At 39.4% G+C, this 17416-nt stretch overlaps 2 long non-coding RNA genes across 2 annotated transcripts in view; one reads left to right on the plus strand and one right to left on the minus strand.

Moving 5' to 3' along the window:
• The window catches only part of LOC134809368 (uncharacterized), a 141585-nt gene that overhangs the window by 59138 nt on the left and 65031 nt on the right, over positions 1–17416 (plus strand). The window contains exon 2 of the long non-coding RNA XR_010154906.1: positions 16262–16366. This is a non-coding gene — a long non-coding RNA (uncharacterized LOC134809368). The remainder of the gene's footprint in view (positions 1–16261; positions 16367–17416) is intronic.
• The window catches only part of LOC134809369 (uncharacterized), a 68375-nt gene that overhangs the window by 6037 nt on the left and 44922 nt on the right, over positions 1–17416 (minus strand). The gene's annotated exons all lie outside the window — the stretch shown is intronic.

Here is a 17416-nt window from a genome sequence, read left to right on the forward strand (position 1 = left end):
ATGGAGGAAGATCTATCAAGCAAATGGAAAACAAAAAAAGGCAGGGGTTGCAATCCTAGTCTCTGATAAAACAGACTTTAAACCAACAAAGATCAAAAGAGACAAAGAAGGCCATTACATAATGGTAAAAGCATCAATTTAACAAGAAGAGCTAACTATCCTAAATATATATGCACCCAATACAGGAGCACCCAGATTCATAAAGCAAGTCCTGAGTGACCTACAAAGAGACTTAGACTCCCACACATTAATAATGGGAGACTTTAATACCCCACTGTCAACATTAGACAGATCAACGAGACAGAAAGTCAACAAGGATACCCAGGAAATGAACTCAGCTCTGCACCAACTGTACCTAATAGACATCTACAGAACTCTCCACCCCAAATCAACAGAATATACATTTTTTTCAGCACCACACCACACCTATTCCAAAATTGACCACATACTTGGAAGTAAAGCTCTCCTCAGCAAATGTAAAAGAAAAGAAATTATAACAAATTATCTCTCAGACCACAGTGCAATCAAACTAGGACTCAGGATTAAGAATCTCACTCAAAACTGCTCAACTACATGGAAACTGAACAACCTGCTCCTGAATGACTACTGGGTACATAACGAAATGAAGGCAGAAATAAAGATGTTCTTTGAAACCAACAGGAACAAAGACACAACATACCAAAATCTCTGGGACGCATTCAAAGCAGTGTGTAGCAGGAAATTTGTAGCACTAAATGCCCACAAGAGAAAGCAAGAAAGATCCAAAATTGACACCCTAACATCACAATTAAAAGAATTAGAAAAGCAAGAGCAAACACATTCAAAAGCTAACAGAAGGCAAGATATAACTAAAATCAGAGCAGAACTGAAGGAAATAGAGACACAAAAAACCCTTCAAAAAATTAACGAATCCAGGAGCTGGTTTTTTGAAAGGATCAACAAAATTGATAGACCGCTAGCAAGACGAATAAAAAAAGAGAGAAGAATCAAATAGACACAATAAAAAATGATAAAGGGGATATGACCACCGATCCCACAGAAGTACAAACTACCATCAGAGAATACTACAAACACCTCTACACAAATAAACTAGAAAATCTAGAAGAAATGGATAAATTCCTCGACACATACACTCTCCAAAGACTAAACTAGGAAGAAGTTGCATCTCTGAATAGACCAATAACAGGATCTGAAATTGTGGCAATAATGAATAGCTTACCAACCAAAAAGAGTCCAGGACCAGATGGATTCACAGCCAAATTCTACCAGAGGTCCAAGGAGGAACTGGTGCCATTCCTTCTGAAACTATTCCAATCAATAGAAAAAGAGGGAATCCTCCCTAACTCGTTTTATGAGGCCAGCATCATCCTGATACCAAAGCCGGGCAGAGACACAACAAAAAAAGAGAATTTTAGACCAATATCCTTGATGAACATTGATGCAAAAATCCTCAATAAAATACTTGCTAACCAAATCCAGCAGCACATCAAAAAGCTTATCCACCATGATCAAGTGGGCTTCATCCCTGGGATGCAAGGCTGGTTCAATATACGCAAATCAGTAAATGTAATCCAGCATATAAACAGAACCAAAGACAAAAACCACATGATTATCTCAATAGATGCAGAAAAGGCCTTTGACAAAATTCAACAACCCTTCATGCTAAAAACTCTCAATAAATTAGGTATTGATGGGACATATCTCAAAATAATAAGAGCTATCTATGACAAACCCACAGCCAATATCATACTGAATGGGCAAAAACTGGAAGCATTCCCTTTGAAAACTGGCACAAGACAGGGATGCCCTCTCTCACCACTCCTATTCAACATAGTGTTGGAAGTTCTGGCCAGGGCAATGAGGCAGGAGAAGGAAATAAAGGGTATTCAATTAGGAAAAGAGGAAGTCAAATTGTCCCTGTTTGCAGATGACATGAGTGTATATCTAGAAAACCCCATCATCTCAGCCCAAAATCTCAAGCTGATAAGCAACTTCAGCAACGTCTCAGGATATAAAATCAATGTGCAAAAATCGCAAGCATTCTTATACACCAATAACAGACCAACAGAGAGCCAAATCATGATTGAACTCCCATTCACAATTGCTTCAAAGAGAATAAAATACCTAGGAATCCAACTTACAAGGGATGTGAAGGACCTCTTCAAGAAGAACTACAAACAACTGCTCAAGGAAATAAAAGAGGATACAAACAAATGGAAGAACATTCCATGCTCGTGGATAGGAAGAATCAATATCGTGGAAATGGCCATACTGCCCAAGGTAATTTACAGATTCAATGCCATCCCCATCAAGCTACCAATGACTTTCTTCATAGAATTGGAAAAAGCTACTTTAAAGTTCATATGGAACCAAAAAAGAGCCCACATTGCCAAGTCAATCCTGAGGCAAAAGAACAAAGCTGGAGGCATCACACTACCTGACTTCAAACTATACTACAAGGCTGCAGTAACCAAAACAGCAAGGTACTGGTACCAAAACAGAGATATAGATCAATGGAACAGAACAGAGCCCTCAGAAATAACGCCGCATATCTACAACTATGTGGTCTTTGACAAACCTGAGAAAAACAAGCAATGGGGAAAGGATTCCCTATTTAATAAATGGTGCTGGGAAAACTGGCTAGTCATATGGAGAAAGCTGAAACTGGATCCCTTCCTTACACCTTATACAAAAATCAATTCGAGATGGATAAAAGACTTAAACATTAGACCTAAAAACATAAAAACCCTAGAAGAAAACCTAGGCATTACCACTCAGGACATAGGCATGGGCAAGTACTTCATGTCTAAAACACCAAAAGCAATGGCAACCAAAGCCAAAATTGACAAATGGGATCCAATTAAACTAAAGATCTTCTGCACAGCAAAAGAAACTACCATCAGAGTGAACAGGCAACCTACAAAATGGGAGAAAATTTTCGCAACCTACTCATCTGACAAAGGGCTAATATCCAGAATCTACAATGAACTCCAACAAATGTACAAGAAAAAAACAACCCCATCAAAAAGTGGGCAAAGGACATGAACAGACACTTCTCAAAAGAAGACATTTATGCAGCCAAAAAACACATGAAAAAATGCTCACCATCACTGGCCATCAGAGAAATGCAAATCAAAACCACAATGAGATCACCATCTCACACCAGTTAGAATGGCAATCATTAAAAAGTCAGGAAACAACAGGTGCTGGAGAGGATGTTGAGAAATAGGAACACTTTTACACTGTTGGTGGGACTGTAAACTAGTTCAACCCTTGTGGAAGTCAGTGTGGCGATTCCTCAGGGATCTAGAACTAGAAATACCATTTGACCCAGCCATCCCATTACTGGGTATATACCCAAAGGACTATAAATCATGCTGCTATAAAGACACATGCACACGTATGTTTATTGCGGCATTATTCACAATAGCAAAGACTTGGAACCAACCCAAATGTCCAACAATGATAGACTGGATTAAGAAAATGTGGCACATATACACCATGGAATACTATGCAGCCATAAAAAATGATGAGTTCATGTCCTTTGTAGGGACATGGATGAAAGTGGAAATTATCATTCTCAGTAAACTATCACAAGAACAAAAAGTCAAACACCGCATATTCTCACTCATAGGTGGGAATTGAACAATGACATCACATGGACACAGGAAGGGGAACATCACACTCTGGGGACTGTCGTGGGGTGGGGGGACGGGGGAAGGATAGCATTGGGAGATATACCTAATGCTAGATGACGAGTTAGTGGGTGCAGCGCACCAGCATGGCACATGTATACATATGTAACTATCCTGCAGATTGTGCACATGTACCCTAAAACTCAAAGTATAATAATAATAAATTAAGAAGAGAAAAGAGAATACTCATGCACAATACAATACCACAATACAATACCTTTCGGACTTATAAATGTATGAAAAAGAATGAATAATATTTCTAGAAGGATGCAGGTCAATATCATGATTATTCTTATCTTTAAAATAGAGTTTCTCAACCTGAATGCTATTAACATTTAGGACTAGATAATTCCTTGTTGCAGGCTCTCCTTGCATTGCGGATGATTGGCAACATCCCTGCCCTCTACCCACTAGATGACAATAGCACCCCCAAAACTGTCCTGGTTGAGAACCACTGCTCTCTGCAAAAAGAGAAGATAATGTGTGAAGATGGTTAACATTAGTTTTTAAATCTACATTTGTAATATTTTTGTTCTTAATATTGTAAGAAAACATATGTCAGTTGTTCATTTGAGTGATAAAAATATAAGGGTTTGCTGTTTTTCTGAGTCTCATACATTTATAAAATAAAAACTACCATCTATGAGCACTATAATTTTGTGTATTAAAAGGGTAATTTTTAAATCAAACCAGCAGGAAGGCTAGACTAAGATGAGGTGTTGTGGGCTGAGAAAGACATGTTGAAATCTTAACACCTGGTACCTGTGAATGTGACTTTATTTGAATACAGGGTCTTTACAGATGTCATCAAGTCAAGATGAGGTCATACTGTAGTAGGCCGGACTGCAAATCTAATCCCTAGTGTCCTTAGAGAGATAGAGAGATGTGGACACAGAGACACAGGGAAGACAACCATGTGATGATGGAAGTGGCCACTGGAGTGAGGCCACTACAAGCCAAGGAACGCCAAGGATTGCCGGTAACACCAGAAGCCGGGAAGAGGCGAGGAAGGAATCTTCCCTAGAGACTTCAGAGGGACCGTGGCCCTGCCAACACCCTGGTTTCAGACTTCTGGCCTCCAGAACTATGAGCTAATAAATTTTTGTTGTCTTAAGCCACCCAGTTGCTGGTACTTTGTTAGAGCTGTCCCAGGAAACTATTGCATAAAGCTATGCTCCTTTTCGAACTCGCTGCATTGCTGGGGAGGTCTTCATTCTCCTACCAACCAGTGAAAACATTGTCTCAAGCCAACTTGCCTTTGCCAGCCACAGGGAAGCTCAGGGGCTCTGGCCAGCTAGAGAACAAGGAACCCTGTAGCTTCCCCACTGCTGTGTTGTGTAGTGGTAGAACAAGATGGGAAAACAGCAGCATTCACAGCAGAGCTGACACTGGTTCTGCGAGCTTTGCCAAGTGGGACCTCAGTTTACTCATCTGAGCAATGGAACGAAAAGAACAAGCCACAGAGACATCTGGAGGACAAAATGAGATCATGTATATGAAAAGGACTTACAAATGCAAACTATCATCGGCACCAAGCTGTCATTTCACACCTGGACCAAAGAAAAGACAATTAGCCCCAGAAAAGACAATTAACTTGATACCTTTAGGAAGAAAAAAAAAATCTGTCTTTGAATATAATTACTTTTATACTTGCTTGGGAAATCTCTATCCAGTCTCAAGAGGGTTAAAAATGAGGAAGGGAGACAGATACACACTGAAAAATGGCAGCAAAAATAAAACCAATTAAAGTTTTTATACCATGCTCCCTAAAAAAAAAAAAAAAAAAATGACTGTAATGTGATGGTCAGTGTATTCTTACTCTGATTCAGGAAATCAAAAGTAGAAAGCAACAGCAGGTGGGCCTATCAAAGATTTGGCCATCTCTCTACTTCATTGTCAGCCTCTTAACTCTATCTTCACTTACTCAATTTGGTTTTGTCATGATTTTTAAATGTAGCCAGTGGTTCAAGATTTTTCCAGTGAACAGACATCTGTATAAATGCTTCCTTGAAGTCAATAAAGAAGAAAATTGAGAAGACTTTCAATTAATGATAATTTAGTTTTTAAGTACCCACAAATAAATTTTTGAAACATTATCTTTACTTGAATAGTTAGATGTCATCCAGGAAAATCACTCAATAATAATTATGGCAAACCGTTAACCCCTCATTTGGGTAGCTTAAGATAAGTAATGCCATTATTATTTCAGAATTGTTTCATGACTTTCAGTTTAGTTAAAAAAATAAAAAGGAGCATTTCTCATATTTTAAAAAATGAGACTAAGAAAGGAATAAAGAAATGTAACTATTGGAAAATATCAAAGCGTATCATTTTTAAAGCCTTCGGTGGCACTGAAGATATGATTATTGGTAATTGTTAGATAGGGTTTTACTCATTCAAAATAGAAGACTAGCAAGCATGTAACTAACAGAGTTTTTAAAAACTTTACTTTGTCTGTGGAATACTCTGAAAGTTTGGCCATTTTGAGGCACAAGGTTTATTGATAGAGCTCTTTCTATAATTTCCCAGCATACCTGCCTCACTGTTATCTTCCTTCCATTTTTCACTCTCTTTTTCTTCTCAGTGCCATCCTGCCTAGGCTCCCATCATCTGCATCTGATGCCTTTCCTTTCTTTCTTTGCTAGTCTCCTTTGCAGTGGGACATGGCTAAGCTCTGTAGAGCTGCCCAAAAACTCATTGTCCCATCCTGTAGCCAGTAAGACATGCCTCCAAAGTATCACAGAGTAATTCTACTCTCCCTTCCAAATTAAGCCCACCAGAAATATTAGTGAAAGTACATTAAAAATGTAACAGGTGACATGTTTAGCTAACATGGATCTGGAGAAATAGGAAGCAGTAGAATTAAATGTTTCACTTTTAGGTTTAATTGTATTTGTTCTTTGGTTTTGTTTTATGCTGAGTTTTAAATATATTTTCCAAATAAAAACAATATTTTTTCTAACCAAAAAAAAAGAAAACATATATCCACACAAAACTTTGTACACAAATGTTATACTGGCTTTATTCATAATAGCTAAAAGGTAGGAAAAATCCAGATGCCTTTAACAAGTAAATGAATAAGCAAATTACAGTACATTTATACCATGGAATATTACTCAGGAACAAATAGGAATAAGCTATACATAGATGCAAGTTGGACAATTCTCAAAGGCATTATACTGAATGAAAAAAGCTAGTCTCAAAATGTTGCATAGAATAATATTCCATTTATAGATCCTTCTCAAAAAGACAAAATTAAAGTGTCGAAAAACAGATTAGTGGGTCTCAGGAGTTAAGGGTGGTGATAGGATATGACTACAAAGTAATAGCATGAGGGAGTATTTTGGATACTGTAGCTGTCTTTTGTCATGATTATGATAGTGTTATATGAGCCTATGCCTGTGTAAAAATTCATGGAACTGTAGACCAAAAATACCATTTTGCTTTATTATAAAAACTGAATTTAAAATAAATTTAATATAAAAATACTAACCATGTAGTTAATTAAGTATGGATGCAAATCACTCAAAATAGTGGAATGGAGCTAATATAGTGAACCTTAAGTATTCAGCAGAGGAATTGGGGATTTGTTCATCAAGTAGTGGTGAGGAAATGAACATTTAAGTTGAGCAGTGAAAAGTCTATTGGGAGTTGATTTATACAAATACCACTTTGAAAAGAATGGACGACAGATGGAAAGAAGTGAAACAGAAAACGGGAAATATTCTGTATGAGAGATAATAAACATCTAAAAGGAAAAGGAGAGCAAGAAGAGAAAAGGTTTGGTGAGGTCTAGATTTGTTACATGTTATGATAAAATCTACAGGAATTCCTCACTGATTTCACTGGCAGGAAAAAAATGCTTTGTTAGTAAATTCTTTATTTGAAAGGACCCTTCCTTCCTTCGCTTTGACTAAGAGCCCAACTTTATAAAATTCTAGAACAGCGGGACTTTGAGTATACATTTGCTAGGCAACACTCTATCTTGTGTCAGAATGGAAGTTCTGGAATGCAGATCCTGGGACACAACTAGCCATGCCAAAGACTGCAGACTCCTCACCACCTGACTGTTCTGTGAGTGCTGGCTCTGTCCCCAGATTCTCACAGTAATAATAGCTGAAACTTACTGACTGCTTACCATGTGCTAGGCACTGTTTTTTTTTTTATTATTATACTTTAAGTTTTAAGGTACATGTGCACAACATACAGGTTTGTTACATATGTATACATGTGCCATGTTGGTGTGCTGCACCCATTAACTCTTCATTTAACATTAAGTATATCTCCTAATGCTATCCCTCCCCCCTACCCCCCGACAACAGGGCCCAGCGTGTGATGTTCCCCTTCCTGTGTCCATGTGTTCTCATTGTTCAATTCCCACCTATGAGTGAGAACATGCAGTGTTTTGTTTTTCGTCCTTGTGGTAGTTTGCTGAGAATGATGGTTTCCAGCTTCATCCATCTCCCTACAAAGGACGTGAACTCATCCTGTTTTATGGCTGCATAGTATTCCATGGTGTATATGTGCCACATTTTCTTAATCCAGCCTATCATTGTTGGACATTTGGGTTGATTCCAAATCTTTACTATTGTGAATAGTGCCACAATAAACACACGTGTGCATGTGTCTTTATAGCAGCATGTTTTATAATCCTTTGTGTATATACCCAGTAATGGGATGGCTGGGTCAAATGGTATTTCTAGTTCTAGATCCCTGATGAATCGCCACACTGACTTCCACAATGGTTGAACCAAGTTTACAGTCCCACCAACAGTGTAAAAGTGTTACTACTTCTTCATATCCTCTCTAGCACCTATTGTTTCCTGACTTTTTAATGATCACCATTCTAACTGGTGTGAGATGGTATCTCATTGTGGTTTTGATTTGCATTTCTCTGATGGCCAGTGATGATGAGCATTTCTTCATGTGTCTTTTGGCTGCATAAATGTCTTCTTTTGAGAAGTGTCTCTTCATATCCTTTGCCCACTTTTTGATGGGGTTGTTTGTTTTTTGCTTGTAAATTTGTTTGAGTTCATTGTAGATTCTGGACATTAGCCCTTTGTCAGATGTGTAGAATTCAAAAATTTTCTCCGATTCTGCAGGTGGCCTGTTCACTCTGATGGTGGTTTCTTTTGCTGTGCAGAAGCTCTTTAGTTTAATTAGATCCCATTTATCAATTTTGGCTTTTGTTGCCATTGCTTTTGGTGTTTTAGACATGAAGTCCTTGCCCATGCCTATGTACTGAATGGTATTGCCTAGGTTTTCTTGTAGGGTTTTTAAGGTTTTAGGTCTAACATTTAAGTCTTTAATCCATCTTGAATTAATTTTTGTGTAAGTTGTAAGGAAGGGATCCAGTTTCAGCTTTCTCCATATGGCTAGCCAGTTTTCCCAGCATCATTTATTAAATAGGGAATCCTTTCCCCATTTCTTGTTTTCATCAGGTTCGTCAAAGATCAGATAGTTGTAGATATGTGGCATTATTTTTTAAGGGCTCTTTTCTGTTCCGTTGGTCTATATCTCTGTTTTGGTACCAGTACCATGCTGTTTTGGTTACTGTAGCCTTGTAGTATAGTTTGAAGTCAGGTAGCGTGATGCCTCCAGCTTTGTTCTTTTGGCTTAGGATTGACTTGGTGATGCGGGCTCTTTTTTGGTTCCATATGAACTTTAAAGTAGTTTTTTCCAATTCTGTGATAAAAGTCATTGGTAGCTTGATGGGGATGGCATTGAATCTGTAAATTACCTTGGGCAGTATGGCCATTTTCACGATATTGATTCTTCCTACCCATGAGCATGGAATGTTCTTCCATTTGTTTGTATCCTCTTTTATTTCATTGAGCTGTGGTGTGTAGTTCTCCTTGAAGAGGTCCTTCACATCCCTTGTAAGTTGGATTCCTAGGTATTTTATTCTCTTTGAAGCAATTGTGAATAGCAGTTCACTCATGATTTGGCTCTCTCTTTGTCTGTTATTGGTGTATAAAAATGCTTGTGATTTTTGCACATTGTTTTTGTATCCTGAGACGTTGCTGAAGTTGCCTATCAGCTTAAGGAGATTTTGGGCTGAGACGAAGGGGTTTTCTAGATGTACAATCATGTCATCTGCAAACAGGGACAATTTGACTTCCTCTTTTCCTAATTGAATACCCTTTATTTCCTTCTCCTGCCTCATTGCCCTGGCCAGAACTTCCAACACTATGTTGAATAGGAGTGGTGAGAGAGGGCATCCCTGTCTTGTGCCAGTTTTCAAAGGGAATGCTTCCAGTTTTTGCCCATTCAGTATGATATTGGCTGTGGGTTTGTCATAGATAGCTCTTATTATTTTGAGATATATCCCATCAATATCTAATTTATTGAGAGTTTTTAGCATGAAGGGTTGTTGAATTTTGTCAAAGGCCTTTTCTCCATTTATTGTGATAATCGTGATTTTTGTCATTCGTTCTGTTTATATGCTGGATTGCCTTTATTGATTTGCGTATATTGAACCAGCCTTGCATCCCAGGGATGAAGCCCACTTGATCATGGTGGATAAGCTTTTTGATGTGCTGCTGGATTCAGTTTGCCAGTATTTTATTGAGGATTTTTGCATCAATGTTCATCAAGGATATTGGTCTAAAATTCTCTTTTTTTGTTGTGTCTCTGCCCGGCTTTGGTATCAGAATGATGCTGGCCTCATAAAATGAGTTAGGGAGGATTCCCTCCTTTTCTGTTGATTGAGATAGTTTCTGAAGGAATGTACCAGTTCCTCCTTGTACCTCTGGTAGAATTTGACTGTGAATCCATCGGGTCCTGGAGCTTTTTTGGTTGGTAAGCTATTAAGTAATCCCTCAATTTCAGAGCCTCTTATTGGTCTATTCAGAGATTCAACTTCTTCCTGGTTTAGTCTTGGGAGAGTGTATGTGTCGAGGAATTTATCCATTTCTTCTAGATTTTCTAGTTTATTTGCGTAGAGGTGTTTGTAGTATTCTCTGATGGTAGTTTGTATTTCTGTGGGATCAGTGGTGATATCCCCTTTATCATTTTGTATTGCGTCCATTTGATTCTTCTTTCTTTTCTTCTTTATTAGTCTTGCTAGCAGTCTATCAATTTTGTTGATCATTTGAAAAAAGCAGCTCCTGGATTCATTGATCTTTGAAGGGTTTTTTGTGTCTCTATTTCCTTCAGTTGTGCTCTGATCTTAGTTATTTCTTGCCTTCTGCTAGCTTTTGAATCTGTTTGCTCTTGCTTCTCTCGTTCTTTTAATTGTGATGTTAGGGTGTCAATTTTAGATCTTTCCTGCTTTCTCTTGTGGGCATTTAGTGCTATAAATTTCCCTCTACAAACTGGTTTAAATGGGTCCCAGAGATTCTGGTATGTTATGTCTTTGTTCTCGTTGGTTTCAAAGAACTTATTTATTTCTGCCTTCATTTCGTTATGTACCCAGTAGTCATTCAGGAGCAGGTTGTTCAATTTCCATATAGTTGAGCAGTTTTGAGTGAGTTTCTTAATCTTGAGTTCTAGTTTGATTGCACTATGGTCTGTGAGACCGTTTGTTATCATTTCTGTTCTTTTACATTTGCTGAGGAGTGCTTTACTTCCAACTATGTGGTCAGTTTTGGAATAGTTGTGGTGTGGTGCTGAGAACAATGTATATTCTGTTGATTTGGGGTGGAGAGTTCTGTAGGTGTCTATTAGGTCTTCTTGGTGCAGAGCTGAGTTCAATTCGTGGATATCCTTGTTGACTTTGTGTCTCATTGATCTGTCTAATGTTGACAGTGTGGTGTTAAAGTCTCCCATTATTATTGTGTGGGAGTCTAAGTCTCTTTGTAGGTCTCTAAGGACTTGCCTTATGAATCTGGGTGCTCCTTTATTGGGTGCATATATAGTTAGGATAGTTAGCTCTTCTTGTTGAACTGATCCCTTTACCATTATGTAATGGCCTTCTTTGTCTCTTTTGATCTTTGTTGGTTTAAAGTCTGTTTTATCAGAGACTAGGATTGCAACCCCTGCATTTTTTTGTTTTCATTTGCTTGGTAGATCTTCCTCCATCCCTTTATTTTGAGCCTATGTGTGTCTCTGCACATGAGATGGGTTTCCTGAATACAGCACACTGATGGGTCTTGACTCTTTATCCAATTTGCCAGTCTGTGTCTTTTAATTGGAGCATTTAGCCCATTTACATTTAAGGTTAATATTGCTATGTGTGAATTTGATCCTGTTATTATGATGATAGCTGGTTGTTTTGTCGTTAGTTGATGCAGTTTCTTCCTAGCCTCGATGGTTTTTACAATTTGGCATGCTTTTGCAGTGGCTGGTACCAGTTGTTCCTTTCCATGTTTAGTGCTTCCCTCAGGACCTCTTGCAGGGGAGGCCTGGTGGTGACAAAATCTCTCAGCATTTGCTTGTCTGTAAAGGATTTTATTTCTCCTTCACTTATGAAGCTTTGTTTGGCTGGATATGAAATTCTGGGTTGAAAATTCTTTTCTTTAAGAATGTTAAATATTGGCCCCCACTCTCTTCTGGCTTGTAGAGTTTCTGCCAGGAGATCCGCTGTTAGTCTGGTAGGCTTCTCTTTGTGGGTAACCCGACCTTTCTCTCTGGCTGCCCTTAACATTTTTTCCTCATTTCAACTTTGGTGAATCTGACCATTATGTGTCTTGGAGTTGCTCTTCTAGAGGAGTATCTTTGTGACATTCTCTGTATTTCCTGAATTTGAATGTTGGCCTGCCTTGCTAGATTGGGGAAGTTCTCCTGGATAATATCCTGCGGAGTGTTTTCCAACTTGTTTCCATTCTCCCCGTCACTTTCAGGTACACCAATCAGACGTAGATTTGGTCTTTTCACATAGTCCCATATTTCTTGGAGGCTTTGTTCATTTCTTTTTATTCTTTTTTCTCTAAACTTCTCTTCTCACTTCATTTCATTCATTTGATCTTCCTTCACTGATACCCTTTCTTCCAGTTGATCACATCGGTTACTGAGGCTTGTGCATTCATCATGTAGTTCTTGTGCCGTGGTTTTCAGCTCCATCAGGTTCTTTAAGGGCTTCTCTGCATTGGTTATTCTAGTTGGACATTCGTCTAATCTTTTTTCAAGGTTTTTAACTTCTTTGTCATGGATTCAACTTCCTCCTTTAGCTCAGAGTGGTTTGATCATCTGAAGCCTTCTTCTCTCAACTCGTCAAAGTCATTCTCCATCCAGCTTTGTTCCATTGCTGGTTCGGAGCTGCGTTCCTTTGGAGGAGGAGAGGCACTCTGATTTTTAGAATTTTCAGTTTTTCTGCTGTTTTTTCCCCATCATTGTGGTTTTATCTACCTTTGGTCTTTGATGATGGTGACGTACAGATGGGGTTTTGGTGGGGATGTCATGTTTGTTAGTTTTTCTTCTAACAGTGAGGACCTTCAGCTGCAGGTTTGTTGGAGTTTGCCGGAAGTCCATTTCAGACCCTGTTTGCCTGGGTATCCTCAGCAGAGCCTGCAGAACAGCTGATATTGGTGAACAGCAAAGGTTGCTGCCTGATCCTTCGTCTGGATGTTTTGTCTCAGAGGACTACCTGGCCTTGTTAGGTGTCAGTCTGCCCCTACTGGTTGGTGGCTCCCAGTTAGGCTACTCGGGGGTCAGGGACCCACTTGAGGAGGCAGTCTGTCCATTCTCAGATCTCCAGCTGCGTGCTGGGAGAACGATTACTGTCTTCAAAGCTGTCAGACAGGGACATTTAAGTCTGCAGAGGCTTGTGCTGCCTTTTGTTTGGCTATGCCCTGCCCCCAGAGGTGGAGTCTACAGAGGCAGGCAGGCCTCCTTGACCTGGGGTGGGCTCCACCCAGTTCGAGCTTCCTGGCCACTTTGTTTACCTACTCAAGCCTTGGCAATGGTGGGCGCCCCTCCCCCAGCCTCGCTGCCGCCTTGCAGTTTGATCTCAGACTGCTGTGCCAGCGATAAGTGAGGCTCCGTGGGCGTGGGACCCTCCGAGCCAGGCACGGGATATAATCTCCTGATGTGCCATTTGGTAAGACTGTGAGAAAAGCGCAGTATTTGGGTGGGAGTGACCCGATTTTCCAGGTGCCGTCTGTCACCCCTTTCCTTGGCTAGGAAAGAGAATTCCCTGACCCCTTGCACTTCCCAGGTGAAGCGATGCCTCTCCCTGCTTCGGCTCACGCTCACTGTGCTACACCGATTGTCCTGCACCCACTTTCTGACAATCCCCAGTGAGATGATCCTGGTACCTCAGTTGGAAATGCAGAAATCATTTGTTTTGTGTGTTTCTCATGTTGGTAGCTGTTCCTATTTGGCCATCTTGGCTCAGGCCCTGCTTTAACTGCTTTCTGTGCACCATTTGTTTAATCATGTTAAAAACTCTCAGAGGTTATACCATTATCATTCCCTTTTTGGAGATGTAGTAATTAAGACACAGACTTGCCTACAATTCATATAGAAAGTAAGTGATTGAGCCAATATTGAGAACTTAGGTGGCCTGACTCCGTGGCCAAGGCTCTTCAATATTATGCTTTGCTACCTCATAAGAGGCCAAAGATCCTTGAAAGAAGGTGAGTAGAAAGAGAAAAACTCCTAGTAGCTTTCTCTGCCTTTACTACTTCCCTTCAATCATTTCTTCTTTCTGTGTTACCTACTATTATTGTTATTTTGCCTATGATTAAATACTCCTGTCTCATTAACACTACCCTCACAGTGACTTGGTAGGAAATCTCTTAGTAGTCCTCATATCTCTGCCTCTATTGTAAGTATTTTATGTGGTGGTTGGTGAGTATTCCTACTAGTTTATCCTAATATGGAACTCTATGCTTGCATATTTCAGAGTCAGAAAGTGAGTGGGGCTGATGGACTGCTGGAATAAACAGAGCAGGCTTTCTATATGAATTAGTTCATGGGTATGTGGAATGAGGATGTCTTGTCTTCATGCTAGACAAATATCAAAAACCAGGAATAGGGAGCAAGTTTCGCTGAAGGGAGGCTATGCTTGATAATACTAAGTCAAGGAAACTACAGGCAGCTGGTCAAAGCTAGCCTATTACCAGTTTTTGTAAATAAAAATTTATTGGAATACAGCCATCCATTCACTTATGTATTGTCTGTGGCTGCTTTTGTGTGATGACTGCAGAATTGAGTTGTTGCAGCAGAGACCATATGGCCCACAGAGGCTAAGATAACTACTATTTGGCCCTTTGCAGAAATATTTTGCCAGCCCTTGATGTATGAGATGGAGCATCCTGTATTATTCGAGGTTTCTATTCAGGGAAATGCTAAGAGATTAAATTTGAGTTTTAGATAGAGACATTTGGAAGCACTGAGAAGAAGAAATCTAGATTCAGGGGCCAGAGAGATCAAAACAGGGTAAAAAAGAACTAGCGAGCACTGAGAGCAAGTAGATAAAAGGGATTAGCATTTAGATGTGCCAGTGAAGATAGGTTTTCCAGGATTTGACTGAAGTGTGTGTGTGTGTGTTTGTGTGTGTGTGTATGTGTATGCATGTGTATGTTGAGAAAGGAGGATTTCTAATTCTGAGAAAATGAGAGGACAGAGAGAGGAACATAGTACAAAAAGATAGAAGAAATACCCTCCCATTTCTGTAATTTCTGTTTGAAATGACCACTACATTTCTTTCTGCAGAAAGAGTTTTCTTTGCAGAAATTTTCCCTAGGGCTGGTCTGCCAGGACCTGTATTTCTTAGGCAACAGTGCCCCTAGTGTCTATATGACAGCATCACAATCTGCTAGACAAGATTTCTTGACGAGGGCTTAAAAAAGACCAATTGCAAAGATCACATTGCTGAGACAGTTTTTCCTTCTTTGTCAAAATTGATATAGATGACCAGGTACACTCTCACCAGAAATACACTGGTAAAGTCTGCTTATTAGGAGAGGCTGTGGAGGGTGGACCTGGTGTCTTTTTTTTGCCTTGTGAGGCTAATTCATATAAATGTCAGGTATAAAAATAGTATCTTCTTTCAAGAAACTGCCTTCAGCTTTGCCATATCTACAATGCCATGGACTAAGAATAACACCTTAATGAGTTTTGAGGGTTACTTTTCACAGGTGGTCTATGGCAGGAACTACTGAATTTATGAACTGCCCCTCTTTGTCATCCTTTGCCTATCCTTCAAGACCAGGATAGCTGCCTTCCAGTTGAAGCCTTGTTATTATGTGAAAGCACAAGAAGATGCCAAGTCAAGATCCAGTCCCAGTTGTGCAAAGCACCACCCCTATCATGTAGAAGCCTGGATGTCTTAGTCCTCAGGGCTGCCCTTACTTTTCCAGGGGATAGCCATAATTCTCAACCAAAAGTCTTTAGTCCCAACCTTAAACACACACTGAGTGTGTCAATTCAGTGCGCGATCCTCCATTATACCCTTTCAAGGGAGACTGGCCTATCTTTTGGCACTAGCCTCAAGGAGCCAGGAATGGCAGGCAGTCATGAGCTACACATCATGGGAATTAAATTGAAAGTGTAAATGAAAAGAGTATAATGGGGTAGGTCTACTCTGACTTTTGTTCTGCTTTCAATCTCTAATTATTTTGGCATGGAACAGTTAAAGTAAATAATGACTAGTTACAATTGTGTCAATATATTTCTTGCAGATTGAATGCGTTCATGCACAGATTTTATCATCTTGTTACTCAAACGACTGATGGCTTCTGTCCCTGCCTGAAAATTTCCTAAGAGGTAGCAGTTCTAGGACACAGGTGAGTAGCAAGTGGGATTGCCCTCCCCACTTCCTTTTTTATTTTTTCCTGTTTTCACTATTTCCTTCTTTCTTCTCCATCTTTCCTGAATCTAAGTCCTCTCAATCTGGTAACCCCATCACTAATGGACATTTTTTTACTTTATTAATTTTATGTTATTTTTACATGTGACCTATACTTGTCATACATTTTTAAGTGTACGATACAGTATTGTTGACTGTAGGTACATTGTTGTATTCATTGGGGGGTAATCCAGAACCAGCATGTAGACTAGAAAGAATTCTAGAACAGGAGTTGTGAAAAGCTCCTTCTAGAAAGGAGTTGAAGTTTATCATTAAGTATCTTACTGGCATGGGGAATATTGCTTAATATGTCTGATGTCTGGTTTCTCACCTTTATTAAGGGGGTAGAGCCAGATGAGCTCTGAGATACCTGAAATCCATTTGAAATACTTTGAAACCCATGAACACATCTTTTCTAGTTCCCAGTGTTTCTGTGGGAGGATACAGAGATATCATGAGTTCACAATAAAGGAGAGTAAGGAAAAGGGAGAAGATGAAGAAAAGAGCTCATTCAGTGAGAGAGGAGTTAATTCTAACCCATGACATCTGTGGAGACTTTAGGATGAGGTGAGAAGTGAGCATAATTTGAATATAAGGGAAGATAACTTCATGTTAGAGGCTTGAGTTTGATTCTTGGATCACTGGGGAAACAAGCTTTGGAGCTAGACTTCCTGGGTTTGAATCCAAGCATCACTACTTAGCAGCTATGATATTTATATGATTTAGAATCATCCATACCATGGGGATAAAATGGTAATTTGTTATGATTAAATGAGTTAACATATATAAATGTCTTAGAACAGTGTATGGTAGTTAGTAATGTTTCTGTACAGAGAAATGGTAGGTGACTAGGTAAACTTTTGATACACTTTTTGTAGATACTATTGAAGATGGATGCTAGAGCTTCAAGAGTCAGTTGTAGGTTAAACATATGCTATCGAGATGTCTTCTGGGCTAGAAAGCAAGCAGGATTCAGACCCACTCCCTC

This window comes from Pan troglodytes, chromosome X, assembly GCF_028858775.2.
Source record: "Pan troglodytes isolate AG18354 chromosome X, NHGRI_mPanTro3-v2.0_pri, whole genome shotgun sequence".
Taxonomy (NCBI): domain Eukaryota; kingdom Metazoa; phylum Chordata; class Mammalia; order Primates; family Hominidae; genus Pan; species Pan troglodytes.